Genomic DNA, 20,923 nt, shown 5'->3' with positions numbered 1-20,923 from the left:
AAAGAGCTATTATCATTTATTAATTACTGTTTTATATTAAATATAACAACCTTATGAAGTGATAAGCCCACATTTTAAAATGAGGAAAAACGAGATTGAGATGGTAAGAAGCTTAATGTCATCCAGCTGATGGAGGTGGGGTATGACCACAGGTAGTCCTGCTCTTTTAATTCTTACTGCTTCCTCAGTTGTAGTTATCTCAACATTGTATGTAAACACAATTAAGGGTTAAATGTTGTAATACAGTTACAAACTAGGATGGCACGTTATTAGTGAATAAGATGTTTGGGTACTGAAGGTTTTAAGTATACCCCCAAGTTATCAGAGAAGAATTTATTGTGGATTTTTGCAGGTTCTGATTGTAGCTGTTTCAGCTTAAGAGATGAGGACCTGAGAACAAGTAACAAGCACATTTTTTACACCTGTAAGTATCTTTTTACATTACTTTTCAAGGACTGTTGACAACAAAAATTGTTGTTTCTTTTTTTTTTTTTTTTTGGTCTTTTTGCTATTTCTTGGGCCACTCCTGCGGCATATGGAGGTTCCCAGACTAGGGGTCTAATTGGAGCCGTAGCCACTGCCCTACGCCAGAGCCACAGCAGCGCGGGATCCGAGCCGCATCTGCAACCTACACCACAGCTCACGGCAACGCCGGATCGTTAACCCACTGAGCAAGGGCAGGGACCGAACCCGCAACCTCATGGTTCCTAGTCGGATTCGTTAACCACTGCGCCACGACAGGAACTCCAAAAATTGTTATTTCTAATTGGCATAAGCACCTCTATTTAAAAAGGGAGAAGTTGGGCCAATGAAAAGTCTCTATTTTTGATGCGGTAACATGAAGAAATGGCTAAGGGAAACAAGATTTTGCTTCTCATGAAGCAACGAGGGAGGAGCCACATTTGGGGAAGGTTTCTGAAGCCCCTACTTCCAATGAAGCAGAGACAGAGGGGGAGGGGGAAAGCTTTGGGGATCCTGAGTGTTAATCCCAGGATGGGGATGCTGTTTGCTTAGATTTGCTTCATTCTGCGGCTCCTCGTGGAAGCTCAGCTCAATCAAACCATGCAAACAATTGCATCCCTTACCAGCTACATAAATCTTAGGAGAGATTTGTAGATCATGATAGACTATTACCCGAGGTTGAGGTGCATTACCTGCAAAACGAATAGCCCTTTCCACCAAGGGCTTGACTATGAAGTGTGGAAATGCGATATGGATAAGCCTTTCTTCAAGGCCACATACCCAATCTCATAACCTCCCCCGTTTACCCTGAGGGCTATCTCAGGAATGTTCCATTAAAAAAAGTGAGAGGGGGAGGTGGGGTAGAAATTACTGTGAATCGTCTGGAAGATTTCACTAAATAAGTGGGATTTGAACAGGGACTTAGTAATGGGTTCAATAAGAGTAATAGAAAAACATGGAACAGGGGGGTTCCCATTGTGGCTCAGTGGAAACGAACCTGACTAGCATCCATGAGGATGCAAGTTTAATCCCTGGCCTCGCTCAGTGGTTAAGGATCCGGCGTTGCCATGAGTTGTGTTGTAGGTCGAAGACTTGGCTCAAATCTGGTGTTGCTTTTGTGTAGGCCAGCGGCTACAGCTCCAATTTGATCCCTAACCTGGGAACCTCCATATGCCACAGGTGCAGCCCTAAAAAGACAAAAAAAGAAAAATAAAAACAAAAAGAAAAGTGTGGGACAAGATAGACCATTATAGGGAGAGATGGTAGTGGTGACAAGAAAAAAGAAAGGAATGTCTTGACATGTTTGAGTTAGTATCTTAGCTCTGCAGTTTACCAGTGTCCTTAAAAGTTATTTAACCATTCTAAGTCCTAGTTTCCACATCTTTAGAATAAGAAAATACGGTTTGGGGGTGGGGGGATGCGCTGGGGTTGTGGGATGGAAATACTATAAAATTGGATTGTGATGATCATTGTGCAACTACAAAAGTAATAAATTCATTGAGTAATAAAAATAAATAAAATAAAATAAGAAAATACGGAGTTCCTGTCGTGGCACAATGGAAATGAAATGAGTAGGAACCATGAGGTTGCAGGTTCGATCCCTGGCCTTGCTCAGTGGGTTAAGGATCCCGTGTTGCTGTGAGCTGTGATGTAGGTCACAGACACAGCTCAGATCCCACGTTGCTGTGGCTGTGGCACAGTCTGGCAGCTGTAGCTCTGATTCAACCCCTAGCCTGGGAACCTCCATATGCTGTGGGTCTGGCCCTAAAAAGCAAAAAAAAAAAAAAAAAAAAAAAAAAAGTAAAAATTAAAAAATAAAATAAGAGTATAGGAGTTCTTGTTGTGGTGCAGTGGAAATGAATCCTACTAGTATCCATGAGGATGTGGGTTCCATCCCTGGTCTCATTCAGTGGGTTAAGGATCTGGCATTGCCATGAGCCATGGTGTATGTTGGAAACAGGGCTCGGATCCTGAGTTGCTCTGGCTGTGGCATAGGCTGGCAGCTCCAATTTGACCCCTAGCCTGGGAATTTCCATATGCTGTGGGTGCAGTCCTAACAAGTGATAGATAAATAAATAAAGTAAAATAGAGATATAATCAATCATTCATTTATTCAATGACATGTCATGTACCAAGCACAAAGGACTCACTTCTAAGTATATGGAAATGAAACAGTGAGGTCCTTGACTTCCAACTCAACATACAAAGAAGTACAATATGGTAAGAGAAGACATGCACAGGGAAAGAGTGGGAGGTAGGATTATCTAAATCTTCCTGAAGGCTTCAGGTGGAAATGGTCTCTCTGTGCTGAGGTTTTAATGATTCACCCACCCATCCACCCTACATGTATTTTATTAAGTGTTTGCTATGTGCCAAGCCTTGTTCTAAATACTAGAGATAAAGTAGTGGACACATTAAAAAATCAAAAATCTCCACGTACTTAAAGATTCTAATTGACATTATATATAAATATGTAGAGATTATAGTTGATATTATATATAAATATGTATGCCTACTGAGGGAGAAAGACAGTAAGTTAAATAAGTAAAATATATAATATGTTAGATATTGAAGAACTGAGGAGGGAAGATAAGCATAAAGGAGGCTATGAAAATTTGGGGGAAAGACCTCGTTGGAATTCTAGTAGATGGCCAGGGGTGACTTTTCTGAGAAGTTCTGTGATTTTTGCGTGGAGGCCTGATAGAAAAGAGGGAGTCCATCCTGTTCATTCATGCCCCATGTTTAAAGCACTCATTGCTTACCAGGTACTTTGGGAAGCTGGGAAAGGCCTTAAATGACTTGCAAAGATTTTCTTTCCCTCTCCTTTTTAATCTAGTAGGCAATGGGAAATTATTGAAGAATCTTGATCACAGGTATGGCATCCTTAGATCTGTGTCTGTGTCTTAGAAAGCTCGCTCAGAAGTTAATTGGATAATGAAATGGAGGAGGCAAAATTAGAATAGCCATGCTGTCAGCTGGAGGCTTCCTACTCCTTGAACATCTGGTTAACCAGGATGAAAACCCAGTTCTCCATGACACCTTTGAGTTCTCATAGCTGCTCCTGATAGGGTCTGTCCTCTGTAGTCCTTAACCTGTAGAGCTATCTATCTTCTTTTTAGCAGTAACACATTGAACATAGAACTTCTTCATAATTTTCTAGAAAAACACTCATTCACACTCAATTGTGAGTTTTTATGTCTGTGTGTGTGTCTAAATACTTTACTGAAGATTTGGGGGTCATTGTGGAAAAACTCTCCCTCCAACTACTTTTTTAGTTTTTATCTTCTTCTCCTCCTCCTCTTCCTTCTTCTCCTCCTTCTTTTTTAAGGGCTGCATTCACAGCGTATAGAAATCCCCAGGCTAGGGGTAGAATAGGAGCTGCAGCTGCCCACGCAGCCACAGCAACACAGGATCCGAGCCGTGTCTGCGACCTACGCAACAGCTCACGGCAATGCTGGATCCTTAACCCACTGAGGTCAGGGATCAAACCCACGTCCTCATGGATACTAGTCGGGTTTGTTACCGCTGAGCCACAATGGTAACTCCCAACTAATTTAATACCAGGGTCTAGGCTAACCAAGGAGGGAGGGCAGATCTGTGCTATCTACCAAGCTTTTTTGTTTACAGGGTCAGGAGAGCTTGACACTGTGACCTCTTTCCTGTTTCTGGATCTTAATTTCTGGAGGACAGTAATAGATTTTCACAGGCACATTCTACCAAAAAATGCCTGTCTTCACAAGAGCCAAAATATATGGAGGTATTTCTCTTCTTAGCCACCCCCACGTGGCGCTGTGGATGTTAAATCTGTCTCCAGTGGCTGCTAGATTCTAGGAACAAATATGTGAGATATTACTGATCTTTTATTTAGGACCTGTCTTCCCAACTAGGTAAAAATACAGTAGTCATGCTTTGTGTTTAAGGCCAAGGGCTTTTTCTAGTGTGTTTCCTGACCCAAAGTGAGGAAGTCACTTACCCTTTAGTCAGGGAGCTTTGGTAGTTAGAAATCTGAACTTGGGTGTCTGAACTCCACAACCTGCATGGATGGATTCGTACCTTTATTTCTAACCCTGAAGGTATCCTCCCTTTGAATAACTTCTTTGAGAGCAAGGAGTGGGAAGGATAATTCCTGTTTTTCACAGGAAGTTCTGAGCTTCTCCTGTAGTGCTTTGCTTTAAAATCCTACTATAGTGACGTTTCTCCGACAAGGCAGCTTTTCCCAAACTGTTTCTGATAACATCATGGAGTGCTTTGTGGCAAAAGCTGCTGAAGTTGTTTTCTTGTTTTTGTTTTTTGTTTTTTTTTTGTTTGTTTGTTTTGTTTTTTTTATCTTTTGGCATTTCTTGGGCCGCTCCGCGGCACATGGAGGTTCCCAAGCTAGGGGTCTAATTGGAGCTGTAGCCACCAGCCTATGCCAGGGCCACAGCAACACAGGATCCAAGCCGCGCCTGCAACCTACACCACAGCTCACGGCAACGCCAGATCGTTAACCCACTGAGCAAGAGCAGGGATCGAACCCGCAACCTCATGGTTCCTAGTCGGATTCGTTAACCACTGCGCCATGACGGGAACTCCAAAAGCTGCTGAAGTTTTAAGACAACTGCAAAGGTCATTTCTCCTTCCAGCTGTTACCTTGTCAAAAATTTGACTTACAAATCCAGGCAATTTACCACATTGTTGCGTATTGTTAAGCAGTCAGCTACCCACTATACCTCAGGGGATGCATTGGAAGCCTTGTGATCACACAAACTCCTAATTCTGGATCCTGCAAACTTTGAGTTAATTCTTGTCTGCATCCCAACTGTCATTCCTCAATAGTTCAGGGAATGTAAGGATCCTCCTTTCTGTATTACCTGATGATGTCTGTATTTCTTGTGGCATATAGCGTTTGCTAGGGGTCCTAATTAATAGTTCCAAGTTCAGATCTCTGAGTGACCCTGTTTCAGTAGAAGAAGTAGGCATAATAGGAAACTTTTGTTAGCCCTGTAATGAGTTGTGCTGTGTCCACCCAAAAGATATGTTCATTTCCTTACCTGGGGAACCTGTGAATAGGACTTTATTTGGAAATAGAGTCTTCGCAGATGAATTATTTTGATATGAGATTATCCTGGGTTTAAGGTAAACCCTAAATCCAGTGATGGTTGGCCTTATAAGAAAAGGAAAGGACCCCAAGTGACACATAGACACACAGAAGAAGGCCATGTGAAGACAGAGATAGGAATGACCTTCATGTGTTTGAAGATCAGGTAGATGGCTTACTAGCTCAGGAATGGAAGTGGTATAAAACGGTATAAAATGAAATGAGTTCAGAGAACAGGCAGCCTTGTAAACCATGATTATGGGTTTGGATTTTATTCTATATGCAGGGGAAAGCATTTGAAAGATTTAAAAGAAGAAAAAAATGGTCTGATTTGGATTTTTAAATGTTATCTATTGCTGCCATATTGGAATTAATTGAAGGGCTGTGGAGGATTTGTATGGTGTCAATTTGACTAAACCCAAGTTATGTTTCCCAGAATTTCCTTCCCTGCATGACTCAGGGTTGATGAGTTTCTCAAGGAGCATTTTGTATGCTATTTGGAAAGGAGAAAGGAAGCAATAGCCTATTGCTTTTACACTTGGAAGGTCAGAACAGGGCACATGGTCCAACTGCAATGCACCCATGTTGCTGTAATCTGCTGGCTTACCTTACTGGCCTCAGACAACATCTGGCCCACAAGACCTTCAACTCCTGCCAGGTTTTCTTCTTCAGTCGCTCTAAGTCCCAGGCCAGGAGCGTATTTAGCTCCATGACTAAGGGCATCAGCTTCTTTTGTGGGACACATACCCTTATCAGAATTGGAGGCTCAGAGGTGATGAGAGACTGACAGTATTCCAAGTCCATCTTTGTAGGTTCAAGTCTGCCCTCACAGGTTTCATTTGAACTTCATGTCTCTATATAAATAAATAAATAAAGGCAGACTGAAACTGATGTCCCAGCCAGAGCCTATTTAATCAGCTGTCACAGTTGTGTAAGGTCAAAGACCTAAAACAAATTCGTGTATGTATGTATGTGTGTTATATATTTTATATATTTATATAAATATTTATAGTTATATAAACATTTATATAGTGTATTTATATACTATTAATATTTAAATACATTTTATTAGAAACTTATAATTTTACATATTTAAACATATTTTATTTATTATATTTATATGTTGTGTATTTAAATATTATATTTTATATTTAAATATTTATTACATAGAAATTTTGCATACAGATATTTTGTGTGTCTGTGTGTGTATCCATCCTTGTGGTTTTGTTTCTCTGATTAAACACCACTAAAGTGGGGGCAAAAGTGAAAGCAGGCACACTTAAGAGGCCAATACCATTTAGTCCAGAGCCAGAAATCCAGAGATGTCATCATGGAGATGGAGAGAGGTGTACCAATTTAAGAATTGTTTTGGAGGTCATATTAGGATTCTTTAGAGAAGCAGAACTGATAAGATGTATATAGAGATAGAAAAATAAATAAATCTATTTTAAGGCATTGGCTCATGTAAATATGGAGGCTGAGAAGTCCCAATATCTGCAGTGGGCAAACTGGAGACCCAGGAGAGCTGATGGTATAAATTCCAGTGGAAAGCTGGCAGGCTCAAGACCCAGGAGGAGCCTGTGTTTCAGTTTGAGTCTAAAGGCAGGCAGAGGAGTTCCCATGGTGGTGCAGCAGAAATAAATCCAACTAAGAACCGTGAGGTTGCAGGTTTGATCCTGGCCTCGCTCAGTGGGTTAGGGATACGGCGTTGCCATGAGCTGTGGTGTAGGTCACAGACGTGGCTCGGTTCTGGCATTGCTGTGGCTCTGGTGTGGGCTGGCTGCTATAGCTCCGCTTGGACCCCTAGTCTGGAAGCCTCCATATGCCACGAGTGCAGCCCTGAAAAGACAAGTAAATAAATAAATAAATAAAGGCAGACAGAAACTGATGTCCCACCTCAAACAGATAGAAGGACTTCTCTCTTCTTCTTTTTAGTTCTGTTCAGCCCCTCAGTTGATTAAAGGAGGCCCCCCCCCCAGCATTAGGGAGGGCAATCTGCTTTTTACTCAGTCTGCTGATTCAAATGTTAACCTCATCCAGAAGTATCCTCGCAGACACACCCAGAATATTGTTCACCCAAATGTCTGGGCACCCTGTGGCCTAGTCAAGTAGACACATAAAATTAATATCACAGAGGTAGAACTTACAAAATGTATGGGTATATGTGGGATGCAGGTCTGGCTTCATGCACAGTTGCAGGAGGCCCCATATGTAGAAGGTCTACACAGTTTGGTTTAATGCTCTGCTGTTGCTATTTTGAAATTCTTAATGATTTTTCATCAAGAGGACCAGCATTTTCATTTTTCATTGGACCCCACATATTATGTAGCTGGTCCTGATTGGATGTGTGGAGTGAGGGGAAAAAGGCTCAAGGAGTACACTTGTTTTCTTGCGTTAAATAGCTGGTCAGATGGTGGTGCATTGGAGGTGGAATTTGAGAGAGAAATAAAGAATTTTGATTTGAACATGTTAACATAGAGCCGCCTCTTAGACATTGTGGTAAGATGTTTGTTGATTTCTTGCCCGGCACTCATTTCCCTCTTTTTCCTAGCTAGACCTAGTTTTACAGCCTTGTGGTTAGGGTTTGATTGGCTCTAGTTCCAGCCATCCACACACTGCCCTGACATGGCAGGCTCTGCCATATAGAGGCAAAATAATTAACTAAGCTCAGTAAACTATTTTGAAATTCCTGTTTACCCTAGAATAAGGAGAAGACTGACTATTTGAGAAGGAGAGCAAAGGCTACAGAAATCAAGCCTAAAGTTTTATCAATTTTAGGACATGTATACTTGTGGGGGGAAATCTGTTTTCCCCAACATCTGTCTTTGCCACCTTCCTCCTTTGTTAGCTGGGCTTCTCTTAGAAACTCTGCACCTCCTTACCTTCCATGCAGCTAAGTACGGCCATATGGTGATATTCTGTTTAATGGGTCTGTGTAATTTGCTGGACATGACCTTAAAGAAAGGAGGCATGCCATTGCTCTTCCCTTCCTCCTCCTGGCTGTCTAGAGTTTATATTCATTGATAAGAGTCCCAGCAAGAAAGAATCCTGGTCCTTTGACATCATTAATCCATGCCGGTTCTGGACTGCCTACTTGTCTTTTACGAGAGAGACAAGAACTGTCTTATTTAAGATAAGATTATTATCCACCATTAATTTTGATTTCTGTCACATGTAGCCAGTGTTAATCCTAAATGATACAGTATCTGTATAATTAACTCCTTTTCTTTCAGGGGCATCTAAATGAATGCCTGCTCGGTACAAATCAGAGTCTAATTAGAACATTTTTTTTCTTAGGCTTTATGTAATATTGTAGGCATACACACCAAAAAACCTCTCTATCCAACCCATATTTGCTTGCCTTTTAAGTCCTAGAAGAGTTATAGATACTGTACTAGGATCTATTATTAAAAGCACCACTATTTTCTCTAGGGAGGCAACAATTGATCCACATTTTCCTGGCACTAGCTCACATTTCATAAACCCTTGTTTTAAAATTAACCCAAATAATTAAACAACGCAGAAAAAATTCTTTTAAAATTACACAATAAAAGCTGCCTTCTGAGAGACTTAAAAAAGTGAGTTTACTTGTAATCTTAGATAAGGTGACCAAATATCCAAAATTGGCTAAGACAGTCCTAACTCCCAGATTGCCAGCTACTCTGGTTTCTGTCTCAGCACACGTCCTGTGGTTCTAGCCAGATGTCATCCAATTTTAGGACAGGAATTCCTGCCCCTGCCCAGGACAGCAAGTCACTGAAAATGGGGGGAAACAACTTGAAAGTTTAAATGGCAAAAAATGATTCTTTGTTTGACAAAGCCTGGAAGTATTTGTCATGGACGTCGTTTAGTCTTTCACACTGTGCATTGCATGACCCATTTCTAGAGTGTGATCAGTATTCTTAAAAAGTGATACTGACTACAATAAGCTAGGAAATGCCAGAGTGCATTGCACACACTAAGGATGAGTATTTTTCAAAACTTTCTGTTTCTGTTTTATCTGTGAGTCTTTGCGCAAGAGGGTAAATAAATGAAATTTAAGAGTGTTAGGTTTTAGGAGTTCCTGTTGTGACTCAGCGGGTTTAAAGTGTGACTAGTATCCATGAGGATGCAAGTTTGATCCCTGGCCTTGCTTAGTGGGTTAAGGATCGGCATTGCTGTAAATTGTGATGTAGGTTGAAGATGCAGCTTGGATCCGGCATTGCTGTGACTGTGGCCCAGGCTGACAGTTGCAACTCCGATTCAACCCCTAGCTTGGGAACTTCCATTTGCTGCAAGGGCAGCCCTAAAAAATTTTTTTTAAAAACAAAAGCAAAAAAAAAAAAAGCACTAGATTTTATTTATGTCTTCACTCACCCCGTGTTTCTTCAATTATACAGCAATATTAAGAAATGTTAAACCTTTCATTAACATATATTTAACATATGTTACAGTAATAGTACTTGTGATTCCATCACTTGCTTGGGTGGGGTTTTCCCTTCAAGCCCCATACTCACATAAGTTTTCCAGAGCTCTTCCAGAGACTTTATAAGTGTCCAGGACTATTAGATGAGGGATTGTCGACAGGGGATTGGTCAGTGGAATTGTTCACCACTGCAGTTTAGTATTTAAAGACTAAATTGAAATTAGGCAATTGGACAGGAACAGAAGGGCATTCCAGGTAGAAGGAACAGTATATATTAAACAGAAGAAAGAAACAGTAGAATGTATGAGTTCACAACAGTTTACATAATTCCAAATTTCAAAATGCTCTAAAAGCTGAAAGCTCTTTCTTTATCTTATAGTCAGGAAAACCTGACTCAATCTGCACCCATTGGTGCTGTGTTTGTCAGGGATCCATGAGGAAACAAATGATGTTCTCACACTGGGATCCTTCGAAGAGGATTTAATTGAGACCACTTGCAAGGGTTGTGTGGGAGTGCTGGCACAAGGGGTAGGAGTGTGGTAGTGGGACAACAGGGCTGTTAGGATCCTGAGACATGTGTCCCTAGGAGATAAGAGGAGAGAATAGTTCTTTGAGGCCAGAAGAAAGAAATCATGGCAAGAAGATTGCCCAAAGAGCCTACAGATGACTGTCTCTAGGAGACAAAACATCCCAGGCCCCTGGATTGGCTGTATCCCATCAGAAGCCTGGGAGCAGCGGAGTAGGGGCCCTGAAGCTCAGGTGGGTCAGTGTCCCGGGCACAGAGCAAGTGGAAGAGGGCAATTACAGATCTGGAGGAGACAAGGGAAGTGGCCTAGTGGCAAAGCCCGACCTGAATTGACTGAGATCATTTATGACCTTATCACACTTAATGTGAATGGTCTAGGTTTGCTGCAGAGATATTTATGTTTTTGATACGAGTTGAAGCCTTAGACCCTTTGGGATGTAATACTGCATATGTATGCATAAAGCATGCAATTACCTGTTGAAAATCTAAAAAGTTTTGAATTCTGAAACACTCATGGTCTCTAGGGTTTCTGTTAAGAGAATACCTATAAACAGTAAACTGGAGACATTTCCATATGCCTAGAAGATACTGTATGTGGATATCAGGTGGGAGTTAGAAGGCAGGAGAGGAGGCTGGAAAAGTGAACTGGGGCTATCATGGACTGGAGACATGAGAATAAAGGGCTTTTAGTCAGGCCAAGAGTGTGGATTTGGTTGTAAATGGTGGGAATCTGTATTAAGACTTTTAAAGGGGATGACATTGTTAGACATGTGTTTACAAAGGTCACTCTGGCCATAATGCCCAGGTTGGGTTGGATTGTCCTGGGTAGCAAAGCACGGGATGGTTTAGGTTTGGCATTTCTCTCATACCTCAGAGTAGAGAAGGAGCAGGGAAGGGAGGCAGAGGGGGGTGACAGGCCAACTCTTGTGATTCTCCTAACTGCACAGATGACACTTGAACAGAACATGGAAGGAACAAGAAACAAGTTCTGGGGACCAGAAGAGGATGCTATAACAGTTGCAGATGTCATGTTCAGCACTGCTTAGTAAGCTGCTTCACAAGGCTTTTGCCAGCATTGGAGATGTATTTCATTTCTTGTCAGCAAAGAGAGGTACCATTCTCTTGTTTTTTTGAATCACAGATTCTTTTAAAGAGGAACAAATAGGGACTCATAGGTGTTAAAAGTGGCAGTGATTACCCAGTGAGTCTGTGCTAGAATCTGGACTGGTCTTCTAACTCTGTGCTATATTGTTCTTATCACACCGCACTGTCATCCAATCAGTCTGAAATATGGTGATGGTCCATGTAAAGGTGTATTCGAGTTTCTGAAAGAAAATGAAAGACAAGTACATTAACTCCTGACTTATCAGTCTTTGTAAGGGATAATTTTTCCTCTTTAAGTTTTAGTGAAAATGAAACGTCAAAATCCATAGCATTAAGCGAAGTAAAAATCTGGTAAAGCTAGCCTAGTAATTTCTACATAATTATGGAAGAACTGGTGCATAAAGTGATTATATGATTATACCTCATGAATCAGTTTGTCAAACTTATTACACAGCTTATTTATAAGTGATTATTTCTTTAATCTTTCTCTAGTTTAATGGTTTCCATATGGTTGCTTGTGCTTTAATTCATGTGCACTTGGTGAATCTCCCCTCATATAAACCAGTGGAAATCTATAAAATACAGATTTATCTCCTTTTCACCATCCTCCTCCCCTCCCCCTTCAGCACTTACTCAGGGGTAACCATTCTTAAGAGATGTGCATATATTCTTTCAGATTTATATCCAAACCTGTCTGTATTTTATGCAAATATATCAATGTTTCTTATATTGTTTTCCCACAAAAATGGCATAATACTATAAGAGTGTTCTACAAATTGCTTTTTTCACTTAATATGTTTTATTGCTTTGTGTTCTATTTAATGGATATTCTTTAATTTAACCATTCTCTAGTTGATGGTGAATAGGCTCAAAGTCTTTATTATGACAATAATCCTTCAGATTAAAATCTTTGTACTGCTTAGCTGTAGTTGAAGACCTTGCTTCCTAAGGTCCGTGACCAAAGTATATATTTTGTAGGAACTGACAACTTCTTTTTCCTCAAATCTTCTCTTAGAAGTCATTCATATTATCCTATGAATACAGTAATAACAAAACCATTTTGTTGATTTTTAGGCAAGTGACAAAAGTGATAAGAGGGTATGGGTCCTGTAGAAACCATTAATATTTTATGGTTTTCTCCTTTAGCTCAGTAATCTGTTTCTTTTTTCTTTTTTTCCCCACTGTACAGCAAGGGGATCAAGTTATCCTTACATGTATATATTACAATTACATTTTTTTCTCCCACCCTTTGTTCTGTTGAGTAATCTGTTTCTTAAACAAGGTCATTCTGGAGATTACTCTTAAAATTCTTCTCTGGTGTTTACTTCATCATATCTTTTAAGGACATCTAATAGGTACAGATCTGATAAAGATTCGCCAGGTTAAAGAGGTGGCAGTTGCTAGAAGTTAAAGCAGTGTTTCCACTGTAGGGAAGTGACATGCTCTGGCACCCAGGGCATTTTCTAACTCTGCTTCCACCTTTGCCTCAAATAATGAGCTATTCGGAGAGGAGCGGAACATGGTGGCTAGGAGCATGGACACATGTGCTCAATTGTTGTGGGCCTGAAGCAAGTGACTTATTCTCCCTATGCTTCAGTTTCCTCATCTGTTAAAGCAGGGATGATGGTAGTGGTGGTAGTGGGTGTGGTAAGATGATCATGATGATAGGGTTGTTGTGAAAAATCAAAGATTAATATTTGTAAAGCATTCACAGGGCATGGCACATAATAAGCACTATATAATTGTTTGTGAGGTTATAATACACAATGTTATATGCACCATGAAGGCTCCTGAAGAAGCAACTCTTTGTGAAACTTTCCCAAAGCTCAGATATAACTGAAGTTGCTCAAAATGTCATGTGAAAAAACCTCCCTTCTCCTCCTTATCAGCCCTTCACTGTAAAAGTTTCTCTATTCAGTGCTCACAGGAGCCCTGTATTTCAGTGGTTTGCGCTGGATGTCTAAACTTCTAATGAGAAATGGCATTTTTATTTAGGTTAAAAAAAAGCAGGTTAAAAATGGGCAGATATTGAGTGTCTATTTCTTCACAGTTGTTAGCACATTTTTGTGTTCAGGAGATTTCAATAGAAGAAATTGAGTCAGATTTTCCGAAATATAAGTACAAAACAAATTAGATTCTTAGGAAACATAACTTTCTGAACATAAGAAAATAATAGAAAATTCATTGACAATATATATTTATAACCCACATTTTCTTTTTTCTTTTTATGGCCGCACCTGTGGCATATGGAGGTTCCTGGGCCAGGGGTTGAATTGGACCTGTAGCTGCAGCCTATGCCACAACCACAGCAACACTGGGTCCAAGCCACATCTGCAACCTATGCCACAGCTTGCAGCAATGCTGGATCCTTAACCCACTGAGTGAGGCCAGGGATTGAACTGGCATCTTCGCAGAGACAGCATTGGGTCCTTATCCTGCTGGGCCACAATGGGAACTCCCATAACCCACATTTTCAAATTTTAATATAACTATTATAAATACACCCAGTTTTTATTTAATCAAGAGCTGGTTAGCCAGATAATGAGATTTTACAGGTCTTTTCATTACTCTTTTCTTCCCATCCTGCCCCTGCAATTTCCTGCATTTTGATCAGTTACAAGGTATGGGAAGTCAGGTATGAGATGTTTCTCTTAATATGATTAGACTTACAAGGCAAACTGTGTAGTGTTTGACTTCCTCTTTATTGGGAAGAAACAGGATGTAAGGACTTCTCCTTCTGGGGGCCTCTGTATTCTCTGGAGTGGTTGACTGTAACCTTGGGCTGAACCCTCTGATCAAGTAGTTTTATACTCTTGTCTGATGTCTGATATATTATAGTTTAGTTTCATAACAAAGCTGAATGTCTGACTTCTTCATATTACCTAACAGGATCTGGGGACTTGACAACAAGTTTTAATGCCAGCTTCAGCATAGAATCATACTTGTATGATTTTGGAAGGGATTTCTGATACTGAAAGGGAGGGAAAATTAGTATGCAGTGAGTATCCTTGGAAATACCCATGGAGCGTTGGCATTCAAACTTTTAGACTTGGTTAAAATACTAGGAAAGAAGCTGTTGCAGATACAACCATAGCCACCTTATACTTCAGTATTATATGTGTTAGTTTCTTTTATCATCTGATTCCTCTTTCAGGATAACAACAGGAGAAGATGGAGCTCTTGTTTCTTTTCTTTCTCCGTGGCCTGCATAAGTCTGTGTTTAATTCTAATAATTTCTTTTTAAACTAGAGCCGCTCAGGCGACTGCACTCTTGGCTCTCTAACTTGACCCCATTTCCTGATGAATGGTCTTTTTATTTACTAAGTCCTAAAGGTTTTTAACATTTTGCAATTTTCTCTGCTAAATAGCTCTAGGAATAACTGCTTATAAAATCATAGGCAAACATAAAACCTTAGATTTTTAAGAAACCTTAGAAAGCATTTAATCTAACCTCCTTATTTTATAGTTAAAGAAACTGAGTCCCCAAGAGGATAAATGACTTGTTCGATGTCATCCAGCTAATTTGTAAACTGGGTAGAGTTTTCCCAAGCTATTTTTTTTGGCTTGGGTAGACCTACAACTAAAACCATTTTAGAGACAACATACATTTTCATCTTGGGCCTTTTGAAATATCATATGAATATAATTTACACTATCAAATTTATATAATCATGACTACTAATTCTGAAAAACACTGTGATGTGAGAAATAGTTAAATTGGTTTGGATTTAACATGCTTTTATTTTATTTTTTTAATTAAAATTTTTTTTATTGGTCACAAATTTGCAATCTTTTGTTTGCCTTATTTTTCTTTTCTTTTTTTTTTCCTTTATAATGATTTTTATTTTTGCCATTACAGCTGGTTTACAGTGTTCTGTCAATTTTATACTGTACAGCATGGTGACCCAGTTACACATACATGTGTACATTCTTTTTTCTCACATTATCAGGCTCCATCATAAGTGACTAGATATAGTTCCCAGTGCTATACAGCAGGATCTCACTGCTTATCCATTCCAAAGGCAATAGTTTGCATCTGTTAACCGAAAATTCCCAATCCATCCCACTCCCTCCTCCTCCTCCTTGGCACCCATAAGTCTCTTCTCCATTAACGTGCTTTTTAATAGACCATTTCTTACAACTCTGATCTCAGGTGTATGCGTTAACTGAGGGTTGGCTAGGTTAGCCCAAAGAGATTCCTTTGCTTTAGTTAATGACCTTTATTTTGGCAAGGGAAGGAGTTAAAAAAATGAACCAATAAAAATAGAGAAATGTCAACATAGGAATCAGCTTAGGCTCAATAATCTATTGTCATTACTATTTTTTTTTGTTTGTTTTCAGGTTTTATCTTTTTAATCAACTCTGTCAAGGACATCCTAAACACTACATTAGACACAACTGAATTTTTTTCTTCCAGTATCAGAAAAGTGACATACATACACAAATATTTTTAGAAACTTCTATATAATCAAGGCAAATATCTGGAGGAAAAAAACACCTGTAAGTAATCCTATTCTGGATTTCTTACAGTTACAGTCAGAAATTGCTTCCTAACCATGGTTAAACATTGTGTATAGGTTTTAAAAATGTTCCTAGATGCGTATTAAAAAAAAAAAATCTATCAGTCTGGCCAAACATTTTTTTGCCAGAACCAATAATCCTGAGAGCCCAAACTAGAAAACTGGTAAAAAGGGGGAAAAAAATTACCCAGACCCTATGAATGTCTCAATTTGTCTTTAAACGGGGGAAAAAATTTTTCTAAACATGGAGCTTTTTTAAACATCTTTAACAAGCTACTTTGGGAGCTCACTTCAAAAAAACAGGTTGATGTACTAGAACAGATGTTTCTTTACAAACAGCCATTTGGAAGGATGGTCCTGGATCAGAGGTTTTATTCCTGTGTATCTACATTAGGTGCACTTGCTTCATCTCAGTTGTCGTAATTGTCCCTGCAATTTCCTCCTGAGTAGCTGTCATAACTACCCTGGCTTCTGCTACCATAGTCTCTGCACTTTCCATATCCATATCCGTAGACATATCCTCCAGGTCGACTGTCATATCTGCCATTTCCATAGCCCTGCTCCCCTCCACCTCTAGAGTAGCCACGGCCACGGGCCCCAAAGGCACCCCTTCTTGTTCCCTGGGCTGACTTGCCAGCGTGGTCCACACAGAGACTCTCCTTTCATGGCTGTCATTACATTTGAAGCATGCTCTGGATTGGTGAAGGTAATGAAGCCAAAACCCCGGGATCGCTGAGTCTCCTGGTCCTTGACAATGACCACCTCAGAAATAGGTCTGAAACTGCTGATGTGGTCTTCCAGAGCCTACTCATCTGAGTTGAAGTTGAGCCCTCCCATGAAGAGCTTCCCTTCTTCAGAGGACATGTCAATAAACTGAGTCCTTTGGGGAGGATATAGACAGTAGAGATGAAAGAAAAGATTGGAGTTTTGAGAAGGGACGAAAAGAGAGAATGGAGAATAGACAAAAAGGACTAAATAAGGAGACCAAAAAAAAAAAAAAAAAGTAAAGAAAAGAAAAAAAGCCAAAAAGGTGGGAATCTGCCGGGCTGGCTCAGCGAGATAGCCATTTTGGGGGACCACCTTCACGCCTCACTATTAATATAATATCACAATTTGTGCCCACAGGATCCTAACTGTAGTTGGCAATGTAGAGACCAGTAAGAAGTTATAAATTACCTTTATGTCCAAAACTTGTGTCTGGGTAGAGCTAAAGATGAAAAGTCTGTGGCTTCCCTTTTCTTTCTACTGCCCACTCATTCCAGTTAGTGAGTTTGTGTAGCCACAAATAACTCACAGAATCTTTGAAGAACCACTCTTATTGACTGCTCTGTGCCTCTCTTTACAAGATAGTGTATCCACAAGCAGGCCCTTCCCTAACATTTGTGAGCCTGAGGTGAATGAACAAATGGCTTTTCCACACATCCCCTACCACTAAATGGGCCACCTACTCTTCTATTCATATTGACCTCAAAGAAATTTATGTATATATGTGCAGACTTCAGCCTAGATATCTAAGCTCTGTCTACAATTCCAAACACAAATTACACAAACAGTTATCTCCTAAGTACACTTCGGGCAAGGTGGTATGCCCTTAATGGCACAGAAAGGAGCAGGAACCCAGGTAGGCCCTGGAAGCAGGCTCAGAGCTTCATAAGCAGCACATTCTTGACATCCTGGTTAGGGACAGGTTGGTCTAGAAGAGGGAAAGAAGGTTACAGGTGGTCAAATAGCCTTGGTCTCACAGACCCATCACCATCATTCGTGTATGGAGGAGGAAGGCCAGTATAGGGCCTTCTTATGCATGGGACCCAGGAGAGAAGTTCTGGTTGATTGGATCAAGAGCAAAAAAAAAAAAAAAAAAAACACCCCAAAACCAAACAAAAACTCTGGGGTGGAACCCTCCTATAGACATTGTCTTGGGTTGTTCCTGTACAAAGAATGGAATCAAAGTTGTTTGATGGCCAGAAAGAAGCCACCTTTAACAAGTCATTTTTTTTTTTTTTAAGGAGGGAAGGTTTGAGATTGAAACAACATCTAAAAGGATAAAACTGTTCAAAAGTATGTCATGTGAGGACTAAAAGGAATCTTCAAGATCATCTAATAAACATGACCTGAGACTACAAAGAGAGGCAACTTGCCCAGGTTCAGACTGCAAGTTAGTAAAAGACCTCAACCAAAAACTTAGAACTTGGGTTTCCAGGTTCTCAGGACTGGGTTTTTTTTCCCCACAATCCTATGCTGAATCCCTTTAAACTTAACTTGAAGCAACATGGAAGAAGAATGGCCACAGGGAGCTGTTACACTATAAGCAGCCCTTTTCAGCAGTGTGACCAAACAGCATGGAAAATACCAACGGTTTCTACAGAAATCAAAAACCAGTCAGACTGTGTGTGTGTGTGTGTGTGTGTGTGTGTGTGTGTGTGTGTGTGTGTGTATGAGAAAGACAGAGAAAGAGATGGAAAATCTGGTAAAGAAGAAGAGGGGAGGCACTGAAATACAGGGACCCATGTCTTGGTAGGGATACTGAGCATCAGATAAGCTTTATTTCTTTTTATGAGTCAAAACCAAGAAGTGATGTCATCATTAGATAATTCACTTGGTGAAGTTGATACAATGAGAAAAGGTAGAAATGAAGATGGGAGCTGTAGGGTGTCTGAGTTAGTCCCTCACTCATGTTTGCCCCCCCCTTCGGGACTCTATTTCAGTGTCATTCATACCCTCCTACACTGTCAGTAATATATGTTTTAAAAATGAAGAGCAGGAAATAAAATGTATTGAAGTGATAAGTATGGTGTAAGCATTGATTGATAGTGTTAAAACAAATTAATATTTGTGGTCTATGAGAAAAAGAATAAGACTGGAATATAGAATTTGTATTCCAGACCTCACCTTGCAGCAAGCCATTTAACCTTTGTACATTGGCTTTCCCAAAGGTACACTGCAAATAAGAAAGTTAGCTGTTAATATTTATGACAGAAAAAAAAAAGGAGAGGGGCAACCCAAATGTCAACAACAGGAAATTATGGAATATTTATATGCTACAATATTGTCAATATTAAACATGCCAGTTTTGAAAATTTTTAGCAGTATATTAAGTATTCACAATATAATGTTGAGCGGAAGAGCATGATTCAGAAATTATATATACTGAGTTATGGCAATTTAAAAAAGATGATTATATAAAACATGAAACAAATATATCAGAATGTTAATTTTATTATCTCTAGGTGGTAATTAGAGATGAGTTTTAATTTTCTTCTTTATATAGTGTTTTCACTACTTTCCAAATTGTGTTTAATGAACATATGCTAATTTTACCATTAGGAAAAGATGTTGTTTTTAATAAAAAAGTGTGCTTTAGCTTAATTCATGAAGATATTATGAAGAAAGTTAAATCATGTAAATTTAAAAATTGAGTTCTATCAGACATGTGCTAAACAATCCAAGTACTTATGTTAAAGGAAAATTTTGGTGTATGTCTCCATGTATAGCTTTTTTTTCTTAATTATGAGTGGAGGGGCCTGGAAGTCATTCTCCTGGTCATTAGAGGGGCACAGGTATAGTAGCCACTGACACTTGAGAAGTAGTTTTGTATGTTGACCTTGGTGTCCAAGAAAAGTCAAATATATTGGTTATTATATAGCAACTTTATCTAGTCATCAGGAGGGAAGGCTCTTTGGGAGTCTTTGTGCCTGAGATAGGAAGTGTTCAGACAGACTTGTTTTCTGAGGCTTCAACCTCAGCTCTTCTTCTCAGCAGGCAATGACCATTATTAACTCATGTCATTCCCCATAGAAGCTGTTTGTCTGTAGGAAGAGGCTAAAATAGGTTCTTAGGAAATACACAAAGGCAGAAAGAAGAGCTGCAAATTGGGCTGGGACCAGAATTAGCTTGGTATCCTGGTAAGGTCAAAACAAGGTAAGGTAGGTGACTACTACCATTTATGGACTACTGTGTCAAGTACTTGTAAGTCACCATCTCATTCAGTCCTCTGAAGTAAGAGGTGAATCATGTTATTTCTTTTTCCTCTTCCTCCTCCTCTTCTTTCCCTTCCTTCCTTCTTTGCTTCTTCCTCTTCTCCTTCTCCTCCCCCCTTTTCCTCCTTCTCCTTCTTTTTTAAACCAGAGAACTGAAGCTCAGAGAGGAAAACAAAATCTCGTGCAAGACCACACAGCTAACAAATGCTACAGTTGGAGTTTGACTTCAAGTTTTACTGGCTCTGAAATTTGTGCTTTTTGCAATAAAGTCCAGTGATTCCCAAAATTGTTTTAACACTAGGTGCAAGGAGAATTTTGGAAATACAAATTCCCAAGTCCTATCCCTTTAAATTCTGATGATTTCATGAGTCAGGAATGGAACCAAGGAATCCATGTTTTTCAAAGCCTCATTGATTTGCTGGTCAGGGAGGTTGGAGGACTGTTATTCCAGTCCACATTGCTATTCCTTTCCGTATCAGCTACGAGGCATGACATGTTCTTGTGTATGGACCTAGACTCCACCCAGTGAGTGAGCTGTGCCAAGGAAATAATGTGACCTGCACACCCTGCACAAAACCCTCCACTTCTGGCCCCCGGCCAATTCTTCAGTTTCCTCTGTCTCTCTCACAAGGTCAGAATTGGTGAAAGCCAGCCAATTGAGAATATTGCTAAGACAAAACATGTAAATGTACCAAGATAGAGGAGATTGTTCTTAGTAGAACTCTTCACTTAGACCTGAATTTTTTTTTTAATTGAGAAGAAGAAACCTATTGAGGTAGTGAGTGGGAAGAGGGACCAGCCTCCCAAGAAGTTTGCTTCAGTAACAATAGATGGTCATTAAACTGCTTCTGA

The 20,923-nt window shown here is 39.8% G+C and overlaps 1 long non-coding RNA gene and 1 pseudogene across 2 annotated transcripts in view; one reads left to right on the top strand and one right to left on the bottom strand.

Annotated features, from left to right (window-relative positions):
* Positions 1-20,923, top strand: part of LOC125119591 (uncharacterized) — a 116,572-nt gene that overhangs the window by 1,813 nt on the left and 93,836 nt on the right. For both annotated transcript variants that reach the window (XR_007133122.1, XR_007133123.1), the window contains exon 2: positions 353-424. This is a non-coding gene — a long non-coding RNA (uncharacterized LOC125119591). The remainder of the gene's footprint in view (positions 1-352; positions 425-20,923) is intronic.
* LOC125119590 (RNA-binding protein 3-like) lies at positions 16,349-16,958 on the bottom strand (annotated as a pseudogene).

Source organism: Phacochoerus africanus, chromosome 2 (genome assembly GCF_016906955.1).
Source record: "Phacochoerus africanus isolate WHEZ1 chromosome 2, ROS_Pafr_v1, whole genome shotgun sequence".
Lineage (NCBI taxonomy): Eukaryota > Metazoa > Chordata > Mammalia > Artiodactyla > Suidae > Phacochoerus > Phacochoerus africanus.
Note: the sequence above shows the minus strand (reverse complement) of the source record. Positions and strands in the feature narration are given on the sequence as shown.